Below are 21,266 nucleotides of genomic sequence, written 5' to 3' on the forward strand. Positions count from 1 at the left end.
CGCTGCATAACCTCTGGCAGATTCGCCCCCTGAGCCCAAGCAGCTCCGTCCGCCAGCGCCAGCCAAATACAGGATCGGATCATCTCGGGGAGCTCTGGAACTGCGCATGCTGGATCACAGATTTTTTTTACTGGCACTTTTCTCCTATTACAAGCATGGAGAAAAGTGCCTTGTTTTTTTGGGCTGCCTGTAAAAATATGGGCGGTTGGCAACACTGATCTACAGAGAAAGGAAAATAATTGTACACCAAGTGATTCTGTTCAGGATTTTGCTATTCACATTTATGAAACCAGGTACCCTTCTAGGAGAGAGGTTCTTTTTTTATACGAGTGGTAGAGGGAAGTGCATATTCACACCAAACATAAAGTGCTCTTCGGGATCTGGTGTAATATAATTGTATAAACGCGTGTGCCTTAGTACAAATGTGAACTCAGCGAGTTACCTGGCTGCAGCATTAAATGGCTTATTGCTACTTGTTATATCTTAATGGGACTCGCAGGTAGAGAATGTTTGAAGCCCTCTGCTGGAGCATGCCGCTGTTACTGTACACAATTAACACTAACTGTTTAGACGTACAGCTCAGCTTTAAGCGGTCCAAAAGAAGGACACCTTTTAGGCAAGAGATATATTGCTGTAACAACCCTGTTATAGCTCCATAATTTCATAAAGGAAGATAAACCATCATATTGTTGCCCAAAAATATATTTTCAATCTGCGCAAATTTTCACAAACGACGCATCAGTAAAAAGTGATGTCGCTGAAATTCACTTAAATGACATTCCACACACAAGCAGTTCCAATGCTGCATTGTTAACAAATTGAAGCTGAACTTTGGGCACAAAAAACTTTCATTGAAATACATTCATCAATGGCCACAAAAGGATATAAATGCATTTTTTGTGCACCAAATGTCTTTGCAAATTCAGTTATTAAATTGTATCATAGTGTTGACATCATCACTGTATTGCACATGCCTATGTAGAGAGCAAAGCTGTGGGTAGGGTCCAACAGGTTCACCCAATGCAGGATACCTGTAGAAAGTACAGGAGGGGGCAGATACAAGATCGGCGAGCCTGTACAAGTAGAGAGAGCCTTAGTGACCGATCTTTATTACAGGAAGCTCCTAAACGGGGGCATATTTTAACACTGGATTACCACACAGATCTGAAAGAAACACAAAGTACACAAAGATTCAAGTAAGGATACACATAACTCTTGCATTTAGATAATAGTGGAGTTCAGCTTTAATTTACATTTTAGACTTTTCTGAGCATCTAGCAGAGAGACTTCTCCAGCGTAATCCCAGCATACTGCCCTAGCCATTACAAAGCCAAGTCATGCTGCCCAATGGAATCACCATAATGTAGAATAAAAAGGTGGAACATGAGTGACAATTTTATTCTGGCCTTATTACAAGTAGAAAAAGACACAACATACAGGGAAATCTTGTCCACAGAGACTAGAAGATCCTTAAAAGCCCAACTCCATTACTTTAAAAAAAAAATATACCTTTACAGTGGTGACTCAATGCACTGCAAGAGTTAATTCTTTGTTTAGTCTACCTAAATCCTCATCTATCACTGTGACAAGTCCCCCACAGCTCCTCTTTAAGCTGTGACTGACTCTGGTTGCACTCCAGCCTCCTAAGTGCACAGTACAATGTTAATGTCCCTATACTGTACAAGATGATGCCAGACCTCCACCCACAGCCCAGAACTTTGGGTGGAGGAGGAGAGTGCTGGAGCCAGGTAGAGAGGATAGGCAGGTAAGTGATACAGCTTTTTTTGCAATCCCCTAGATATAACAAGGCTTGCAGAGTAAGTCTTTAAAATTTAAAACTCCATGAAAATGAAAAAAGCCACCCTTGCAGTGCGTGGGGGGAAGGTGGTCCACTAAAACGGTGGATTCATTTAATTTCATGGAGTCGGGCTTTCAAACAACCATCACGGAATTAAACATTTTTTGCTAAAGAAGCAAAAGAAGCAAATTTTACCTACCTGTGATGCTATCTGTTTCTTGAATATTCACTCTCTTGCATAGCAAAGCCCTGACAGATTCTTTACGTCTGACACATTAGCAGGTGTGTCAGATGCCTTCACCCCCTTCCGTGAACTGTGGTTCCACCTGCTGGCCTCTATGTCACTGCTGTGTTCTGTACTAAGGTAAAGGATGGCGTTAGGACCACAGCACATGGTACGGGACACAGACATCTGGCACACCCAGAGGTGTGTTTGATGTGAAGATTCTGCCAAAAGTTTTGCTCTGCAAGAGAATTAACATTCCAGGAACAGGAACTTCAACTCTTCAAGACAGATCCACTTTAAGAAGGAGGTAGAAAATTCAATTCACAGATGCCCATTTAAACAGACAGATAGATCGGCCTTGGGACCGATATGCACTTTCCCCGATATATCCGAATTGGCCCCTGAGGTTACCGATATTGCCGATATTTTGGGAAAGTGCTTGCAGCTAGAGGCATCACCCCAGAGAAGCTGCTCGGCTGTTATTACAAGGAGCGGGAGGGGATATCTCCCCCCTCCCGCCGCCTTCCGCAGCTCGCCTGGGTCTCCCGTCCCACTGGGAGACCCAGGCATCCTAACTGCACGGCCGCCGAAGAGAAGACCCGATCAAAGCCGCATTCATCTCTGATCGGGCCTCCATGTAAAAAACCCGGAAGTGATGTCATGACATCTTTCAGGTACTCGGCGGCAAATTCAAAAAAATGCGAGCATTCAAAACAGCCAAACTTGGCATTTTGAATGCTTTTAAGTGCAGTGGAGGGGTTTGGGGTCTTTTAGACCCCCAGATCTCTCACTTTTTAAATGTCCGAAAATATCGGCCAATATCAGCCGATACCGATATCCGATGATCAAAATATCGGTATCGGCACTAAAAAAACTATACCGGTCAATCACTAATATATATATATATATATATATATATATATATATATATATATATATATATATATATACACACACACACAGAAGCGTTAGCGCTTTCACCTAGCAGCACTAGGGTCGTTGGTTAAAAGTTCAACAACCTGCATTGATTTGGCATGTTCTCCTTGCATGGGTTTCTTTGGGTACTCTGGTTTCCGTTCACACTCCAAAGACATGCTGGTGGGTTAATAGGATACTGTCCAAAAAGGGCCCTAGTATACATATGTATGAATGTGAGTTAGGGACCTTAGTCTGCAAGCTCCTCGAGGGCAGGGACTGATGTTGTTCCATAAGTTGTTTAGACTACAAGAAAATGGCGCCTGGCCACGCACAGGATCAGCATACTGTAAAGCTAAAATAGTAAAAGATAATGAAAATTGGCTTCAGTTTCGTTGTCTACCCATAGAAGAACCCCCCCAATATATTTAACCAATGTAGGATGGGAGAAATGCATGGGGAGGGTTCTTCTATGGGTGGAGAACTGAGCTGAATCCGATTCTCATCATCTTTTACTATTTTAGCCTTACAGTCTGCTGATCCTGTGTGCAGCTGGGCGCCATTTTTTTGGTAGTTTAAGCTGAGTCTGATGAGCATTATATTCTGACCAACACCATCATACAGTGTCACCACCCACAGGACTTACGTTGTGGAGTATTAAAGCGATACAAATTTTTAAGTTTGCAAAAATTGTCGGTGCTGTATAAATACCTATAATTAATGGACAGACAAATAGGTTGCATACAGTGAGAAAGAGAAAGACCAAACAAATTCAGGAATAATGTAGATGAGGTTTGTGTTTTACAATGACGTTTTTACCTAGCAAAATTACAAATTAGGCAAAGCAGAACATGAAGCACACAACAATAGCTCTGTATCATCATCCTAATCATAAGCTATTGCTAGCACTTTTGACTGTAAGTCTAGGCTTCATTCTGTCTTTGCATGCATATTCTCCCTGGGCACCCTCTACGCTTGCCGACGGCTCTCTGATGGAGCAGCACTTGTATCCACTTCAGCACTCGATATGCTGCTAATGAGGACATTTAATACATCTTTTGTCTGACCGGCAGAGCAGAAACAGCATGAGGAATGAGGCTCTTATACAGGCATCTCTCTTCTTCTCACTCTCTGCTTGTGTTCACTGCTCCTTTTCAATCTTGTGCTCACAAACTGTATCACTTCCACCTAGACACCTACGACCTTAATGCACTGCTCACTGCTGGCTGTCAGCTTTCACACATCCTTCCAATCTTCCGCCATTACTTAAACCCCCTTGCTTTTTGCTCATTATTTTTCTCTTAGTTTATGATAACCCATTGTTCCTTTGAACTCTGCACAATGGAGTCTTTTATTTGATAGTAACATGAGGCCATTCTCTGAAATACCAAATAAGTTAGTCCTTATATAAATGAGCATCAAGAGGATATCTGGCACACATTTCTCATGCCTGCATAGTACTTCTCAAAACCAGGGCAGGGGGGAGGCATGTTGACCCAAATGGCTCAATACTAGTGGTTGTGGGCTTACCAATACCATGGTTTGTGGCACATTTCTGGGATTGGCTTCCCATGCCTTTTGTTGTATAGTAGCTTGCTTATTAGCCCTACAAAAGGCCAGGATTAAATAACAAGATTTGCCTCTCATAGACTTCAATGATATTAGCTGCAAACTTTGAGCAAGATTTGAAAAACTGTTTGCAAACAGAACCCAGGCAGATTTGGTCATCCCAACTAAGTACATATAAGTGCTTAGTGAACTGTTTGCGTCTCTATTCCACCAAAAGCAACAGCAGGTTTTAACACAACTTCACTTGTTCTTCTTTTCCTAAATTGGGTACCTTTAAGGGCTCATTCAGATGGACGATTGGACCTTCTTTAATCTGAGCCGCTGTCTGCTGCGTGTGAATCCACCTTAGAGCTGCTTGCAGGCAGCCCACAGAAGTGGATCCAGAAACAGCGGCTGTACAGACACTGTGTGCTCAGATCCATGCACCTGCTCCTACCCACATGTCAGATTTTGATATGTGACAGTGTCTGCGCTGTTGCTCTGTCCATAGAGCGCAATATTTCAATAATGTCAAAAAACATTTTTTGGCTTTTTTATATTGCGGGCACCTAATTCTCCCCATTAACCTCCACCCCTCCCTGACGGAGCTTAGTTGCAACATGTACACACATTACAGCAGGGCGCTCCCTTCTTATGCTCAGGGTCAGCTTTGTATCTGTCAGGTCCCCTGGAGGTGCCACTGCAAAACACAGCCACAAGCCATTCAAAGGAGTCCCATTGGAAATCCAGTTGGGCAGAAAAGAGGAAGTGCCCGGCTTCCTTACCTGGTGAAAACTGGAACATGTACATGTGGCATTACAAATGGAGGATTGGCTAGAATAGTGTTACCACTCAATAAGGAAGCACAGGGAACTGGCAGGATCTCCAGTTACTTAATACCTACTAATATACTTTTGAAAGAAATGTTGATCACACATAGTCAGAGAAATAAAATCAATGACATGAAAAGGGTAGTTTACTGAAATTTATAAGTATGAGCAGTTGGTGTTCATGAACATGAACCTTGATGTTAGCTGTAGACATAAGATGACAACCAGACATTAGTCCACAATGGAAAGACACTCTAAAGGGGTGTACACACTAAGAAAATCGGGCGAATGATCGTCCGATTTTCCTCATTATTTCACAGCCAATCAGAACTGATGAAGGAATATTTGTACGAAAATTCTCGTACTGCAAAGGATTCTTTATTCTTTTTTTGTTTATTGCTCCTGATCCTTTCTTCTTTCGTTTTTTTGTTCGAAAATCATATGAAAACAGTACACATTAAATGAAAATTGTTCCTTCTGTTCCTGTACTAGAAAAAATTTGGAGCTTGTCACTTCGGAAATTTTCGTTTAGGTCAGAATCGGCTGTAGAAAGTTGTGTACACACTATAAGAAAACCGTAAGAAAGGTCCTTAGACGAAAATGTTCCCCTGATTTTCCTTTAGTGTGTATGAGGCTTAAACTAAAGTTAGTGTTACTGTCTTTTATCCTGCAAGATGTGCTAAATAAAGATTTGTACAGAACGTTTGGTGAGTGCTAGACCGTTATTTTTCATATAAATATGTAAGATGGGCAGCACAGTGACTAAGTGGTTAGCACTTCCACCTGGCAACATTAGGGTCATCAGTTTGAATCCCAACCACACAACTACCTGCCTGGAGTTTGTATGTTCTCCTTGTGCCTGTGTGGGTTTCCTCTGGGTACTCCGGTTTTCTCCCATACTACAAAGACATGCTGGTATTTTAATTGGCTTAATTGTAAGCTCTTTGAGGGCAGGGACTGATATACATGTGAAGCGTTACGTAAATTGTCGGCGTTATATAAGGACTAAATAAATAAAAAGATTATATCACGTGACACACATGTACATAAATTCGGTAGATGGCTCTCATTTTTGTCCAGGTACATAGTAATGTAGTACACCGGGCTGAAAAAGATAAATGTTCATTAAGTTAAAAATATCAAAGTGCTAGTGGTTAGACTCTGCCTGTGCCTCATAGACTGTGCAAAATGGTTTCCCCTAAATGTTGGGACTTTTTAGGCACTTTATTTTTGGTCATACAAGTGGAAAAAGTGTTTATAAAACTATCTGTTTTATTTGTACATATTAAAAAGGTATTAATTGTTACATATATAAAAATGTTGCACAAAATACATAGCAATGCTCACATGACAAAATGTGTATATATTTCAAAAGACTGCAAATACACCGACTGTGAAAGATGCAATGATGAAGTTGTAACTTCCTCCACCCGACGTGTTTCAGAGACCAAAAACTCTCCTTCATCAGGGGTATGGGAGGCAGTGTTGGGGTAGTTACTCAAAAAATTTTACTAGTTACTTCTGTAAATTGTAATGAGATTACTTTACTAGTTACTGCATTTGAAAAGTAACTTCACTACTTATTACTTTACTTTACTTTTGAAAAAAAATATGAATAAATTCCAATGCACATATTTATTTGTAGTGCACAAAAAAAACAATACAATATTTATTGTTTTATCTATATATATATATGACCACAGCGTGCCCCCTTTCAATGCCAGAGTGACCACAGTGTGCCCCCTTTCAATGCCAGAGTGACCACAGCGTGCCCCCTTTCAATGCCAGAGTGACCACAGTGTGCCCCCAGATTGACCACAGCATGCCCCCAGATTGACCACAGCGTGCCCAGAGAGTGACCACAGTGTGCCCCCAGATTGACCACAGTGTGCCCCCAGAGTGACCACAGTGTGCCCCCTTTCAATGCCAGAGTGACCACGCCAGCTAGACCAGTGCACTTACCTGCAGTGGCGGGCATCTTCTCCTCAGTCCTCCCGCTCTCCTCCTCGGCCAAACGATCCCCCGCATCTCCTTGTCCTCCTGCCTCCTCCTCCCCGCGTCTCCTCGTCCTCCCGCCTCCTCCTCCCCACGTCTCCTCGTCCTCCCGCCTCCTCCTCCCCGCGTCTCCTCGTCCTCCTGCCTCCTCCTCCCCGCGTCTCCTCGTCCTCCCGCCTCCTCCTTGGCCCGCGCGAGATGTCAACGGCTTGGTTAACGCAGGAAAGCGCGTTACTCAAGCTGAGTAAAGTAATTTAGTTACCGATGTTATGAATGTAACGCGCTACGTTACTACGTTACCAAAAAAAAGTAACGTAGTTAACGTAACGCGTTACATTGTAACTCGTTACCCCTAACACTGATGGAAGGTGTAGTCCAATTGCCCCAAAAGAAGCACTCAGGTAACTCCCTGGATTATCGTTCTATAATGCTGTTTAATTCATATTTTTAGCCATTTATATATTATTTTATTTTTGCATTTACAAACACATACAGCCCTTTTTGAAACAATCTACTGCAACAGCTAGAACCAGCTCTCATGGAAGACTACAGCTCTTATAGCAGTGACTCTATTGCATATGCAGATGTAAACCATGTTTTCCTTCCGTTTGTCTTTTCAAGGGGGCACGCTGTGGTCACTCTGGCATTGAAAGGGGGCACACTGTGGTCACTCTGGCATTGAAAGGGGGCACGCTGTGGTCATATATATATAAATAAAACAATAAATATTGTATTGTTTTTTTTGTGCACTACAAATAAATATGCGCATTGGAATTTATTCATATTTTTTTTCAAAAGTAAAGTAAAGTAATAAGTAGTGAAGTTACTTTTCAAATGCAGTAACTAGTAAAGTAATCTCATTACAATTTACAGAAGTAACTAGTAACATTTTTTGAGTAACTACCCCAACACTGCCTCCCATACCCCTGATGAAGGAGAGTTTTTGGTCTCTGAAACACGTCGGGTGGAGGAAGTTACAACTTCATCATTGCATCTTTCACAGTTGGTATATTTGCAGTCTTTTGAAATATATACACATTGTGTCATGTGAACATTGCTATGTATTTTGTGCAAATCTTTTATATATGTATCACTTAATACAATTCTAATATGTACAAATAAAATATATAGTTTTATAAACACTTTTTCCACTTGTATGCCAAATATAAAGTGACTAAAAAGTCCCATCATTTAGGGGAAACCATTTGGCACTGATTAAGTTAAAAATAAATCTTTTGACCCATAAGATTTCAGCTGATGCAGATAAAGGCAAAAACCCATATAAAGTGTAGTCCAATTGTCCCAAAAGAAGCACTCAGGTAACTCCCTGGATAACCGTTCTATAATGCTGTTTAATTCATATTTTTAGCCATTTTTATATATTATTTTTGCATTTGCAAACACATACAGCCCTTTTTTGAAACAATCTACTGCAACAGCTAGAACCAGCTTTTTTGGAAGACTACAGCTCTTATAGCGGTGGCTCCATTCCATATGCAGATGTTAACCATGTTTTCCTTCTGTTTGTCTTTTGTGGTGACCCTAAGGTGGTATTAAACCCAAAGCTGTAATAGGTCCGGTTTACCAATCATTAGATGTGGTGGCTGCATTAGTTTTCTTTTTTTTTTTAGGCTTTTTTTCCCTCTGGTTTCAACTGGTGATCTGGCCAGTAATACACTATCTCTATTAGGGCTCATGCACACAGCTAAAAGAAAAGCTGCTTTTTCCAGGCATTTGAGCTTTTATTTCTCAAAAGCTTGAAGAAGCTTGTGTTTTTTGTGCTTTTTTGCATGTTTTTATTGAGCTTCTTCGAGCTTTTTTGAGCATAAGCATTTTTTTTTTCACATACCCTTCTCTCAGCTAATTTTTCCTATTTTTTTTTTTAGCGTTTTGTCACACTTTTTCGCACATTTTTGGGCACTTCTGCTTTTCTGCTCCAAAGCTCCTCTCAAAAATGCGAGTTTGGTTGTTTTTTTTCTGCCTGTAAGAGCATATGCCTGTAAACTCCTGAAAAAGCCATAATGTGCAAGGACACATTGGCTAACATGGAGGGGCATTTCCAGGCAGAAAAAATGAGAGCTCAAAAAAGCTCAAAAGCCTGTAGGAGCAGATTCTTTGAGAAGCAGTATGCATTAGCCCTTAGAGTGCCACCACTCTGGATGAAGGAGCACACGGGCACCTTTGGAAAATCTTCTTCTGGGAGGAGGGGAGTGTTAGATTGACTAGCATATTTACTTCCACTAACAATTTGAAGCCAAACTCCAGCTCACAATGCAGTTACACAAGCAGTTACAGCAGTAATGTTTTCCTTCTGAGATAAAGGTTTTACATAAATAAATAAAAGCTGATCATTTTAAGCACCCCTGTCACTGGTAAATGGTCTGCATAACCCTCTAACTGACGCAGGAGAGTTTGTTGTTCTGCTGAAAAAAAACAAAAGATATGGGAATATACCCTAAAAAAAGAAAACTAATGCAGAAATCACATGGTAAGCTGCAATACAAAAAATGTTCACAAATGTCCAATTCCAAAAATAACTTTCTTGTTCAACATCTTTCCAACAGCCACTGTTTTATTTGAACAAATCAAAAGTTAGTCTTATAAGGGAAGAGATAGACAGTTATAAGAATATAGAAGAAAGAAGAGCTAGGTCTATGAGGGTATAATTATAGAGGGAAAGAGGATAACCTGGGGGGTGGAAAATGTGTAAGAATGTCGTAAAAGAGAATGGGACACTTGTGTATTATTATTTTGCATATTGGAAAGTTAATAATAATATAATAATAATTTTAAAAAAAGTTAGTCTTCTAGTGTCTATGGACATTTTTATTCAGTATGGAAATAAAGACAATTCATCGCCTACCCATTTGCCTATGTCTTCCACAGGTGCAGGACTACCTCTCATTTCTTGGCTACAGATAATTAGCTTTACTATGACACTACACTGGATCAGTCTAGATAAAAATAGCATGCAATTATTATAGCAAATCTAAGCACCCAAACAACACTCGGACCAGATTAATCTTTAGTGATGGATATATGACCAAGCAGCTAAGATCTAGTTTTGTCAGATATGGGAATTTGGGTGTTTTGCTGTATTTGCTGTAATTCTAGCACACTAAACCGGATCCAGAGTACCGACATTTAGTATTGTTTTTTTTTTTTGTAAGCCTGATGTTAAGAGAGGTCCAAAAATCATATAGCTGAAAAGCCAATGATTGCTATTAAGTCAAACAGATGTCAAAGAATGTCAAATGTGAATTTGAGTGTTTTGCTGTATTTGCTGTAATTCTAGCACACTAGACCGGATCCAGAGTACCAACATTTAGTATTGTTTTTTTTTTTGTAAGCCTGATGTTAAGAGCGGTCCAAAAATCATATAGCTGAAAAGCCAATGATTGCTAATAAGTCAAACAAATGTCAAAGAATGTCAAATGTGAATTTGAGTGTTTTGCAGTATTTGCTGTAATTCTAGCATACCAGACCAGATCCAGAGTACCGACACTTACTATTGGTTTTATTTTGTAAGCTTGATGTTAAGAGAGGTCCGAAATCGGAAAAGCCAATGATTGCTATTAAGCCAAACAGATGTCAAAGAATTGTTAATGATCAGCAATAACAGGTTTCCGGCACTAAACTGACCATAGACGCTATACGAGTTGTCTTTCTTTAAATGTTCAAGCGTGAATTTCGGAGCAGATACCCTCAGCAATAGTCGTACCTCAGGGTAAAAGAAATGAACCAGGAAAGTCCTACCCAGCCGATCAATTACCCCCAAGATTGGGGTAAAGGGACTGTTTGCTTTCCTATAAAGGTACCTCCACACAATTTGAAATCGATGCCCGATTGGGCATAATTTTCCAAATCAAGAAATAATCAGGAAACAATTAGTACTTTAAAACACAACCCCAGGCAACAAATAAAAATAACTTCAAATAAATTAGGCTAAAAGAAAGGCAACTGTCAAAAATCACAAAGTTCTTTAAATGTGTTCACAATATTATTCACACCTACAGTATGGACATAAAGATGTAAATTGGTGGTATCCAATCTAGCCAAACATGTGCAGATAAAACATGATAAAATCCAATCTAGCAAAACATGGTAGGTAAAACTCAGAATTGGCTATTCGACTTTTGGCAAAGCAGCATATTTCCCCTATAAAGCAACATGCTTGTGAAGGCACTAAACAAAATCACATAAAACACGATATATAAAATGGCCAATCCAGAAGTTAATCATATAGGCACAGAATGTTTATTGTGATGAAAACAATACTATACAATTTGTTGACTATCGGACAGTGTTTGTGGTGTTTATGACCAATACAGATAACTCAGATGTTCCAAAAAATGTTCTGAAAAGTCGTCTATCTTAAATTACGTTTGCGTAATTCAAGGCCTTGATGTTAAATAAAAAAAAAAAGGGCTGCTTTTCGGACACAGAGCAAACAGTTAGCAATGTTCTTATAGACTGCCGTATATACAAAACAGTTTATGTGTGTTGACCATTTAAGGTGTCTTTCAATGTTCAGAGCTTTTGTTTGACAAACAACCCAAACTGTCAAGTGTAATCAGTGTTCCGTTGTGGTAATAGTCTTTTTATGATTCTTTCGTCTATATGACTACTGATAAAATTAACCTCTCATTGAAGTTTTCTGGGCACCATAACAAAACATTGAAAATTGCAGAAAATTAAAGTAAAAAAGGAAATATTTAAAATAGAAGACATTAAACAGCTGGAAAACTCAGATTTTGTGATGCAAATGATGTTTTTTGTATTTACAAAGGAAAGCCAAAATTAATGTCTCTTTAAACTGTTAAAAGTGCACCTTTACAAGCACAGTATTTTTTTTTACTTTTTACTAAATCAAACACAAGACCAAGAGGAATATCAACCATTTTAAAAATTGTGAACAATTTTCACGTTTCCTATATGCTTCCTTAGAAGCCAGAAGACATACTGGTACCTCCAGTTCTACACTATCAGAATGAGCACAAAACAATTACTGCTGCACCCGGATTCCTGCGCAGACTGGCTGTAGTATGTTCTAATTACCAAAACCCTTGCACTTTATATTACTGAAATGTCTCCAAAGTGGCATTGTTACATGTCTTTATTATGTAGATATGCAGAAGATGTTGCATATAGGACCAATAAACCTAAAATGCAAGCTGGCTTATATAAAAGAGCTATTACTAGCATATATAGACTTACCAAAAAGTGCCTGAGCAGAATTTAAGATATTTAAAAAAAAAAAAAAGTTTAAAAAAGGGTGGTGGATGGGGTGAAGATTTCATGTGCATAGCTACAAAACTCACTTTCAGTCCCATATCCCACTGAATGACATTGCAGTATACCTTTTCTCAATGACTTTATAGCCTGAATTGTCTTATAATGTACAAATAGGAAAAAAGAAGAAGCAATAGACCACATAGGCCATGTTAGTAACATGTGAAATATCGCAAGTGATGTTAATGGACTTTACCATACTTATATCATACTACATCATATCATGTAGATAAAGATTAAAATACAGGTTATTCCACAATCAAAAAAATCATGCTCAATATTTACCCTTATTCTGTATAAATGGTGCAGATGTAGGTGTATAGATATGAATAAGTAATTGCTTCAAATTATTATTTTAAAAGTCGTAACTGGAAAGCCAGTGGCTATTGTGCACTTGGGGAACTACTAGTCCCAACATGCCATGGCAGACAGAGGCTAACTTTGCCCATTCAGCTTAATTTATTCTTCAGATTTGAATTTAAACTGCATCACTGAAAAAGGACAACACTTAATCCATAAACAGTTATTAAAATGATGATTAATAAGCATATTATGAATACAAAGGCCAGAAACAGCAAAGTGTGTCCTGCGGATGACATGTCACTGCAGATTACAACAGTGCCATTTCTGCGATGGCCAGTAGAGGGAAGTGTTTCAGCTAAAAAACATACATTAACCATTTAGGTATATATCCTCTGCTGTGTTAATTTTAAAGAACTAAGTATAGCATCTAAAGATGAAGATGTACTTAATATCTCTTTAAATAACAAAAATAAAAATATATATATATATATTTTTTAAAATATACATATATATCCATACACAGGTCATTTGACATATTTTGTTATCATAGATATAAATTATAAGAGGTGTAACACACAAGTAATATCTAAAGAAAAACAATAATGGAATAAATGGAACTTATTTTATATAGAAAATATAAGGGGTGTTATATTAAATGATTTTCTTTAAAACAGCTAATGATTTTTTATTTATTTTTTTTGCAACGAAAAAGCCCTTGCATTCGATTTAAAAGAGCTTTCAGTTCACAGACTGATTTCATAACAGGTAATAGGTACAAAATATAAGGACTGCAGCTTTGTTGAAATGACAGCTGACTTTGTATTTGAGTCAATAAAAAATAGTATGGACATTTTTTAAGGTTCGCCTCCAAAATGAGAATATGCTTTCTTGTCCAAGACGAAAAAGGCGGTAAGGCGGTCATTCCACGTGCATTGTTGTTCGAGACGCTTAAAACTTAAAGCTTTAAAACTTCCATGTGGAAATCAATGCCATTCTAAAGGAATATAATCTCTCATTTTACTTGTTGGCTGCTACTTGACAGATCATATTTGCTTGTTACCCCATTATGTAAGATATTACCTACGTGGTAATAGCCAAAGTTTATCGTTAACGATCGTTTACTTGATTGGCCATTTAAAAAATAAATCAGCCGCTGATACGTACTATTTGCAACAATAACGCTATAAGCAACTTGGTTTATTTGTTTGCTCAATATCTCATTCACCCAGTAGCCTTATATATTTGTCTCTCTCTTCTATCTGTCTGCTTGTTTTCCACTTAGGCTATTGTGAACTCTTCCATCTCTTGTCTATTAGGTCTCGATCATTCTTTGTGACCTTCCTGTGAACCCAGGCCTGAGTTCAGAGGTCAGCATCGGAGGGAGGATCCATGAGAGATGTGCAGAGACATGACACGTGCACGGCCAGTTACCAGTTCTTTGCAGCGCAGGTCTCTGGCTGGATCGGGGTTAATGAAGTGATACTGTGCACAAGTCAGAGCTTTAAGAAGAAGGTTTGATCAAAGACTAATTATTGGTTGATTTTAATAAAAGGGTTGCATAAAATTGTCACCTAAAAACAAACGCTTTCTTTTACTTAGGTTACATCAACTAAATGTGAATAAAGGGAACGGCTGTTGTCCTTTGCAAATTAGTCCATTTTCTCAGCTTTTATTGGCATCGCAACATCCACCAGGTACTAAGAAGGAATATTGGGTTATCGTTAAGTGTCCTAAAATGTGTCCCATGTCATCTTTTGAGCAGAAAAATTGGGTGTTAAATTGGTAGCATTTATTGGTAAACTCGTTAGATTTGGTATAGTGACGGATAAAGGAACCCCTACATGTATTGTAAGCTTGCATTTAATATCTATATTAGTCTATAAATGGTCTTTTCTAAACTACAGTTGATGAACTGCGTTCATCGATGGCTAACGCGATACAACATTCTGCTGTCTTTTGACTATTAAAGAAGTCTAACACCTACTGCAGAGGATTTTTTTTTTTCAAATGCAATACAAAAATATTCCTGTTATTTATTACCTTTTACATTAGACTAACTCGTGTTATTTAATAAACTAAATCCATTGTTTTAAAATCATCTTACTGACTACAACAGAAGGAAGACACAGGAACACAGTAATCTGTACAGACTTGCAGGGAATGCCTGGACAGTTTTAAAAGGAAAATAATGAATCCAGAATAATTGGAACAACTTTGTTAAGAACACAATATAGTATAAAGTCTGCCTAAGGTTGATTTGGTTTATCTGCAGCTGGAGTCTCAGAATTTGAGAAATTCAGTTGCAGTATCTGTGTAGTTGAACTCTCCTTCCTGACATGGTTCATACGCCAACTTCAATGGGGTTCAAATTCTACAGGTCAAGAAGTGCAAAATCTCACTGGGAGCTTGACAGCTTGTAAGTGGCAAATCTCCTCACAACCCTAATTGGGCTGGTGTCTGGATCAAAGCAACACAAGATTTTAATTTTCAGCCAGCGACTGTTTGTGTACAAGCGGCCACTGGAATAACTAGAAATTTTATATGTAAAAATAAATGAATTTAGGAAAATTAAAATTTAAAGAAACAAAATGAAGTTTGTAAAGCAAAACCGCTATAAAAATCCTAAAATATGAGACAATTTCAGTTTAGAATGTCCTTTTACACTTACACTGACTATTCTAACAGCTGTATTTTTATCAGAATAAAATTGTGGTTCACATACAAGTTTAAAATATTTTATCTCTTACAATCACCCCATAGGAATTTAGTTTGCCCCTGGAACACTATCAGGGTACTATTAATATTGGAAAGGTTACTGTGTCCATATTTGACCAATGACTGACCTGCGTTGGAAGTCCTTAAGCTAAAAATAATTGACTAATTTAAGACGGTAAAATGGATACTATATTCGCTGTTCAAAATTTATTCCCATCCTTTAAAAAAATCACTTATATATGTTTGCGGGATCCTGCTTTTAAACTATCTTGTTATACCACGAAATTCGATTTTGGAATTCTTACACCAAGCGAAATTTCTCTTAGCGAAAATCAGATGATATAATGTTTTGAACAAAAGCTGGAAAATACTCAGAAAGAAAAAATATGTTCTACCAATCTATAAAAACAAACGAAATTTAATAAAAGCAGATCTTAAGAAAACAAAATGTTTGAGATTACCTAAAAGCCTTATTTGCACAAAAAAAGGCATTCAAATATGTATGACAGAAGAGGATGGGTGTTTTAGTGTTGGGATGTAGCATAAAACTGTACAATATATGTATTCCTATGCTTTTTATATCTAACTATAAAAGTAATATACTACCTTATTTAATACTAGGGAAAAAACAAATAATAGTTACAACGGAATGACAGCATTACACCATAAGCCAGAAATATTGAAAATTTGAAGGCTAGAGGTTGTAAAAAAAGTCTTTCTTGATGGTTATGGAAAAAGTATTGGGCAGTTTCTGAGCTTCGAGCTAACAAACCACTAACAGGTCAGATTTGGAGGATATCTTTAATCATACACAGGTGGAGTAATCTGTTTGACTGGGTCAGAAATTATCCTATCTGTTCTCACAGATGGAAATCCTCAAAACATGACTTGTTAGGGGTACTTGGGGACCAGAGTTAAGAGACCCTGGTAAAGACAACTAAACAGAACATTCGTCTAAATCAAAAGCTAATGCTAACAATAAAGAGAATAGAGAAAACTGTCACAATATAACACAGGAACCCAAATATTTAGATTACATGAAGTCTGCCTTGATGCATGTCTAAATACCAATTTCCCATACACCTGTTAGAAAGTGTAAACCCAACATTTAGTGGTAAGAGACACTCACGTCTGACCTGTAACGCCTAAGCACCTAAGAGGTCAATTGCAACTCTTAACAAATAAACCAACCTAATAACATTGACCTAATAGCACAAAATTGTTTATAAATGTGTCATTAAAGGATTTTCAGACAACTCTTTCCAACAAGGTATTGAAATTATACGAAAAGTTTTTCTTTCCTGTCTTTTTCGTGAAAAAATAACTCCTTATAGAGCCATTATACCTGTGGACAGTGGCATTAAAAAATCTTTTATCAGTTTGAACAATGGAGAAGTAATATCTAAAACATGTTATAAAGATCCACTAATGACCTCCTAAGTGAAATGGTCACCATAGATCATATTTGTTCTCTAATTTCATGTATCACTGTCCACTACACACTGCTGAGGTAATACGTATATCCAAAGAGGAGCTGTCCTGCAACTGATAGCTGCTAGAGAAGCCTTTGTTCTCTGTCCAGCAAACAGGTCTATGACCTGGAAGTCATTGTCACCAAATGACTACCAGTTAGAGAATTGACAGCAGGCACTGCTGTCAATGAATAGTGTGCAATTATTCATCATGTGACTCAAAAGTGAGTAAAGTAAGCAATATAGAAAATCAGTATTTGTACTATTTTATTTATGACGGGTTAAACTTTATGGTCCTTCCTGTGTTTTATTTCATGCACCTAATGCACAACCTCACTACTGATTTTGTATGAAATGTGTCACAAATAAATGAATGTATTATTAGGCACTAACCTGCTACAGTATTCTTTATGAATGGCATCTGCCCTTACGTCTTGCTAGTGTGTGTACTATATATACATCTTAAAAGTTTTGGCATCTTTGTTCCTTTTACGGATAGTAGGTTAATGACAGCGGCTGAGTTAATAATATTGCTAATAAGTTAATCTGATAAGAGTAGATTGCAGAGCGTTATCTATACTATGTGTTAATAAATTTTAATCAATATTAGACCATTTATAATAATTATAAATGATTTACCCTACCTAATGAATGGGAAAGAGATAGATGCACCTGACATTTTAAAGTGTGGATATTTAACATTATTTGACATTTTTCAGTAAAATGAAGCAGGAACATCATGGGATGAAATTATTCAGTTTCGTTTTTTTTGCCAATTCAGAACCAAGAAATTGGACATTTTTTTTTTGTCTTTTGAGGATAGATGGTTAAAACAAAGACTTTGGACAGAGAGATGTCAACAGCTGCAGAAATGAGAAAGGGACCGTTATCCTATCGGATACTCAAATTGTATTACTGTGCAGAGCTCTAACCGTCACAGGTGCCAATTTAAAGGTTAAAAATCACCAATATTATAAAAAGAGAAACATTTAACACTGTACAGAGAAAACAGGAGGTAGACTGGATGCCGCAGGGCTCAGTTTAATGAATCCGGGTAAGAAGACTAATTAACCCCCTAGCTGCTGGGATGCATGTGACCGATTAACCCATTCCAATAAGATTTGCCAACTGATGTTCACAGCATCTTTACACTTGTTCCCTGCTTCCCCTCCCATCTTTTCAGCTGAAATAATCCCCTCCAGGGGCAAAGTGAGAGACAAATGAGCAGAAGAGAGAAGCAGGAGCGATGGGTCCCTGTACCACTCACTTATCTTCTGTCGGTTCAAGAGTTCAGTCATGGCCTCAATGCAGAGACCCATTCCTCTCCACTGGGCAGATACATGGGCACTGATGTCAAGATAGGAAACAGGGCAAGGGGGGGAAAGAGATTCTATACCCCAAGACTCCGGGGAGCTTAGAACACAAGCAGAGGAAATTCAATTACAGTACAAAGTGGCCGCAAAATAGTAACGTCAGAAGGAAAACGCGTACTGTGGAATAAAAACACACAAACCAAGGGGCAAAATAATTCAGGGACAATGAAAGCAGAAAATGTTGCTTAGGAAATGCAGGGGAAAGAAGTCAATAGAGAGTAATAACCTTATTTTATTGTTTATAGTGCAAAAGTTCACCCGCATTACACTCGAGGTATTTATTTTTTTAGGCTAGAGTTTACATTTACAGCGGGCCAAGACTTGCACTTTAAATATTGTTATTTACATTGCAAGGTGCAAAGATTAAAGCCGACTCATAAAGTTATATAAAAGTCACCGGTTTTGTGCAGATCAAAGGAAATGGCAGCAAACTTGAACTGCTACTAATGCATGTATAGAAGCAGAAGAAAAGGTGAGGAGAAGAGCTGAACTTTATAGACAAATGACATACAAAGATTACTGAGGCCTGTTCCAAGTCTTAACCATTTGCAAATATCGCCCATAATTTGAAACTACAAGACCAAAAAGTCTACGTAACCAAGGCACCTGTCCTACGGTTAATGTAAGGCATAATGTCTAAATAAAAAGGAACATGTATATTGCTATTTTTCATCATTACACGTCTGGCTTTCCAATATGTAATTGCAGCATAGAAGCTGTGTGATATTTAAGAAGGCTAGGCACGCTTAGAGACAGAGAGACACATACCCGGGTATTATTAGTCTGCCTGTACAAACACACATCTATCTGCTAATTAACACATACAGTTCAGCCACAGACATATGGCACAAAAACACCTGCACACTAATCTTTTTGTTGTATATTAAGCTTTGGATAATAAAGGGCAATTTCAGAGCAGTAAGAAGCCTTGAAGAAGTCACTTACATATGTCCTGAACCCCAGGGCTGTTGAGCAGATTTTAGGGAGGACACCCAACATTGCAGTGCCTCAGTTCTGTGTACTGTCTTAGTCACAAATCTGCTTAACAGTGCCTTGACTCAGGGAATTAGTGGGTTAGTGCTTGATGGCCTTTAAACCCTTACAATCTAACAAAGCTTAAATACTAAGGAGAAAAAAAAGGGGGGTAGCGTGCCCCAAATGCAAAAGGGTGTCCATGGGTAGACTGAGCAGCGTATCTGTTCCCTCCGCCCTCTGAGATATAAATGAGATTTGGAGGTAGGGGAGCAGCACCTCAGGGAAGCGCAGGGACGTGTGTTGACTGATGAATCCTTCATAACTTCCTCCGTGTTGCCGGGCGGGTTCATCTGCAGGACAAAGCTATCCATCTCCTTTCCGCTCTCCCTGCAGCGCTCACCCCCACCTCTTCAGCTTTTCCTCCTCACTTCTCCTCTTCTGCTTTCCTCTTCGTTTTTTCATTACGTTCATCCCTTCCTCTACCAACTTAATTTTCTCATCCCTTTCTCAATTTTCTACTCTTACCCTCCCTCGCTCTTTTTTTCCCTCTAATCAACTCCAATAAAGATTTGGTAGCAATCAATGAGCAAAGACCCACAAGGAGATCTTTATTGTTTCTGTTGCAAATGGGTTATCCTTGAAATGGTCTGCTGTTCTCCCTTCGGAGGTTTGGATGAAATATGTAGAGCGTGTTATCCAATACATATGCATTTCATTTTTTATAAAGCACAAAACACATTTCCAGACCCTGGCCCATGCTCTGGATAAGTCATGGACACAAACTTCTCATTCCACCTTTTGAAGATACAGGAGCATAGACCCAAAATGCACCTGAACAGCCTAAACTCATCAAATCTTTATCTGAGTCACACCCTTTCAAATGCCAGGTGTATATCATATGTGTGCACATCTATCGGGCACACAAGGGACACACAGACCTCAATCTTCTCCTCCTACACGTTCATTAGGCATAGATCTCTCGTACTTTCCATCGTAGAGATTCATCAAGGACACATACCTTGCTGTGATTCACCAGGGGCACATCCTTCACACCCCATCAAACAGTCAAGAATGCCACGTACCTACAATTCTTGATTCCCCCAGAAACAGTTGCATGCTTCCCGCCCTTGACATACACACAAGACAAGTGTCACCCCTCTCCACAAAATTGGAGAATGGTCTTCTTCCGAAATGTTGAACACAATTAACTCACATTTAATGCATCTAAGACAAGGATAACAAGCTGTACACATAACTTATTTGTTCAACAATCACGATCCACTTCCATTTAGACATACGCAACTACAGCATTACATTATAATAATCCCTTGAATAGCCCAGAAGTACTCAGTCTATTGACTATTTACATGCCCTTCAGTAAATTCAGTGTTAAGTGCAGCAACATGCCCAAAGCTTGTCCATCTAAACTTTGGATATTTAAAGCCAAATCATTCTCCAGTAATGATGATTCATTGTTTAATCCTCACTGACCTACTGATAACTAGCAGGGAGTGAGGGAGTAAGAATATGAGGGAGATGTAAAGCATACTCATTTGCATATCTGAATATGATTTACATATATAATATTATAGTATTTCTAGCTCTGTGTTTTGGTGCTCCCTAGCTGCTGGATTCTTTACTAAGCTTTCTCACTCTGGTGTGCAGGTGCTTTTTCCATTTACCTACCAATATTTAACAACTTTGATAGTAACTGCAAAAAACACTAAATCTATATAGGAGGTGTGCTGCTAAAAATTGGCATATGAGGTACAGCTTCTAGTTCCTCTGTCAAGCTCTGTTTATCTCATTGATCTATTTGATTTA

This window comes from Pelophylax lessonae (genome assembly GCF_965119305.1).
Source record: "Pelophylax lessonae genome assembly, chromosome: 2".
Lineage (NCBI taxonomy): Eukaryota > Metazoa > Chordata > Amphibia > Anura > Ranidae > Pelophylax > Pelophylax lessonae.